Source organism: Bos mutus, chromosome 23 (genome assembly GCF_027580195.1).
Source record: "Bos mutus isolate GX-2022 chromosome 23, NWIPB_WYAK_1.1, whole genome shotgun sequence".
In the NCBI taxonomy this organism is placed as follows: Eukaryota; Metazoa; Chordata; class Mammalia; order Artiodactyla; family Bovidae; genus Bos; species Bos mutus.
This window is the reverse complement of record NC_091639.1, coordinates 21765747-21769838: the sequence shown is the minus strand read 5'-3', so window position 1 is coordinate 21769838 and position 4092 is coordinate 21765747.

The window sequence follows — 4092 nt, the reverse complement described above, 5'->3', positions numbered from 1 at the left end:
AGCATGTCCAGAGGACATAAATTATGTGAACTAATAGCATAGATACTTATCACCTACCTCTGTTATCAGTGCTGCACTCTTAAACTATACTTATGGCCTCATGAGGATCCCCAAATGACCAGATATTGGAGCAAAAAAAAAAATTCAGGACTTACGGCACAATTGCACTCATCTCACACTCTGGCAAAGTAATGCTCAAAATTCTCCAAGCCAACTTTCAACAGTACCTGAACCATGAACTTCCAGATGTTCATGCTGGATTTAGAAAAGTTTGATTTAGGACATCAAATTGCCAACATCCATTGGATCATCAAAAAAGCAAGAGAGTTCCAGAATAATATTTTTTCTGCTTTATTGACTACGCCAAAGCCTTTGACTGTGTCCATCACAACAAACAGTGGAAAATTCTTAAAGAGATGGGAATACCAGACCACCTGACCTGCCTCCTGAGAATACTGTATGCAGGTCAAGAAGCAACAGTTAGAACCAGACATAGAACAATGGGCTGGTTCCAAACTGGGAAAGGAGTATAACAAGGCTGTATATTGTCACCCTGTTTATTTAATTTATATGCAGAATACATCATGCAAACTGCTGGGCTGGATAAATCACAAGCCATAATCAAAACTGCTGGGACAAATAGTAATAATCACAGATATGAAGATGATACCACCCTTATGGCAGAAAGTGAAGAGGAACTAAAGAGCTTCTTGTTGAAAATGAAAGAGAAGAGTGAAAAAGCTGGTTTAAAACTCAACATTGGAAAAACGAAGACTGTGACATCCAGTCCCATTACTTCATGGCAAATAGATAGGGAAACAATGGAAACAGTGAGAGACTTTATTTTCTTGGGCTCCAAAATCACTGCAGATGGTGACTGCAGCCATGAAATTTAAAGACGCTTGCTCCTTGAAAGAAAAGCTATGACAGAGCTAGACAACATATTAAGAAGCAGAGACATTATTTGCCAACAGAGGTCTGTCTAATCAAAGCTTTGGTTTTTCCAGTAGTCACGTATGGATGTGAGAGTTGGACTATAAAGAAGGCTGAGCACAGAATTGATGCTTTTGAACTGTGGTGTTGGAGAAGAGTCTTGAGAGTCCCTGGGACTGCAAGAATATCAAAGCAGTCAATCCTAAAGGAAATTCACTGGAATATTCATTGGAAGGACTGATGCTGAAGCTGAAACTCCAATACTTTGGCCACCTGATGCAAAGAACTGACTCTTTGGTAAAGACCCTGATGATGGGAAAGGGCAGGAGGAGAAGGGGACGATAAAGGATGAGATGGTTGGATGGCATCACTGACTCACTGGACATGAGTTTGAGCAAGCTCTGGGAGTTGGCGAAGTACAGGGAAGCCTGGCGTGCTGCAGTCCATGGGGTCACAAAGAGTCAGACATGACTGAGACTGAACTGAACAATAGGGACAAGTGTTAAGAAATGTAATAATTTAGAAAATGATTATATTCTACACGGATGATTTTACAATTTATTAAAAATGCATTATACAAAAGAGAAACAAGTGAAAACAAATACATTAAACTACTAGCATAAGATGTTCTTTGATATTATATCTATGCTTATGCTCAGTTCAATGTCATCATACCATCTTAGGTGAGCACATATCAAGTTATAAATCAACTTATTTTCAAAAACTATTGCTGTTCCAATTCCATACATTTCTACTACAGTTGACCCTTGAACAATGCAAGAGTTAGGAGTGCTGACTCCACACTCAGTCAAAAATCCATGACTTTTAACTTGCCTAACTTAAGTGCTACTAGCCTATTGTTGACTTATTGATAATATAAACAGTTTATTAACACCTGTTATATGTATTCTATAATGTATTCTTTATGACAAAGGAAGCTAGAGAAAAGAAAATGATAAAAGAAAAAGCATAAAGAAGAGAAAATACATTTACAGTATGTACTGTATATATCGATACCATAAGTTTACATCCTCTGGTTACAAGATGAATCATCTATCAGCACCTACATTAATATTGCCTTATATGATACAAAACACTGTATACAATTATGTAAAGTTTAAAAATAAAATAAAATTTAAAAAAAAAAAACACTGTATACATGTATTACTAGAAATCAAAAAAAAAAAAAACAATTCAAAAAATAAATTCATATTTATTTAAAGGTATAATGACTTATACACTGATAAAAAAAAAGAAGCTAGATAATTACTTTATGTTTTATAAATAAATAAATAACATATAATTGCTTCACAGTAGCCTACCTTATACACTAATAAGTGAATCATTATAAAATGTTTATGGTATATGTTATACAGTCATAGTCATAATACAGCATTGAGAATACTGTTGTTTTTTTTTTTAAACTACTTACCTGTGATGATAAGCTGAAACATAGTTTCTTTCACTGTGAAAGAGAGAAAAAAGTATACTGTATGATAATGTAATTCTTTGAAAGCAAAGTTACAAGCAATAAAAAAACTGAATTATTAATTTTATATTAAGTATCACTCATGCCTATATGAGGATATGCTATCCTCTTCCACACAAATCTTACACACGATGCTCTATACATATATTTTTGTATATTTATTGAAAAGAAATATGTGTAAAAGTGGATTTTGCAGCTCATGTCCATGTTGTTGGAGAGTCAGCTGTAATTCTGCTCCAGTGAATTCATGCTAATCCTAAATTTATGTGTTAATTTTTATGTTGGAACTTTGTATGATATAGTTTTTTTAATGTGGAGCTCTCTAGCAGGTTTCGACCAAACACATTCATCACAAAACCAAATAACAATAGAAATACTATTATCCCATATACACCATCTGTGGTCTCAGTATTTGACCCTGAGACTATTTAAAAGAATGGATTAAAAGTTCATGTAGTCTTGTATTTTTCTGATTAAACAATCCCAAGCTTATTTTTCATGATTACTATTATGCTTCATGAGTGGTATTTTGAATCTAGTTTTTAATATGTGTGAACAACCTATGGGCCAGTATTATGCTACCTGTACAGGTGGGACTAGAGTTCACATAGTTTCACTCTGGACACAATGACCAATTAAACCTGAGGGACTCTGGAATCCCTAGGGCTAAAAGAGCACAGAGCTTGGTATGAATGGTAAGCCCTTCAGTTAAAGGTTAAACTCTCTCTCCATGACTCTGTCAGTGTTGCTGGTATTTATAAAATCAGCTTCTCATTGTATTAGGAATTTGGTGAGAAGAGCCAGGCTCAATCAAAAACACCTAAATGACTGAAGACTCTGTATCTAATATACTTTTACCTCAACGTGTGAACTTTTCTCATATGTTTTTGAAGCAGTCCAATTATGTGTTAATTACATTCTCAGTCTGTGGGCAAAATGTAGCTGAATAAGAAATTCACAAGAGGTGAAATGTCAGAAAGTCACTGCATTTTTCATCTTGTCTTTAGACTAAACTTCCTTCAAAACATGACACAAAGAATGGGGTAGACATCTTTTCATCACAAGAAAAAAGAAAAGGTGAGTGATGTCTACTGAAGAGAATTATGTTACTGCCATTGAGTGGGAAAGATCTCTCAAGGTCATTTCATATACTTCCCTGCCTTTAGGTTGCTTCACATTAAATGACCAGAGTTCAATTTGGTTCCTGGGAATCTTGAAATAAAGGTCAAATATTTTCAGTGGCTCCAAAAATACTTGCTATCATTTCACTCCTTTGAATGAATGTTTGCCCATTATATTGTCATACCAAAAAAAAAAAAAAGAGTCAGCAGGATTTTTAAGCCAAAAAAATAAATAAAATTAGGAGTATTTCAGGATTCTTTTAATTAGTAGAGTATATAGAAATGGGAGAAGTGTTATGATAACAGTGGGATGAAAATATCATTTTCAAAGGGCAAGTTCATTTTTCTGATAATGTAAAAAGGGAACTAAAGAATGAGCTGACATTAGTGGCATACAAAATGTGGGGAAGAGTACTGAGTAGAAGATGTGAAAAACAGAAATAGGAAAAAAAGCAGCTGATGAGTAAAGCATTTTTATTTCTCATGCCCAAAGGCAACTCAATGTCTCCTACTAAACGTTGACTTGACTATCATTTAAATGGAAACGAT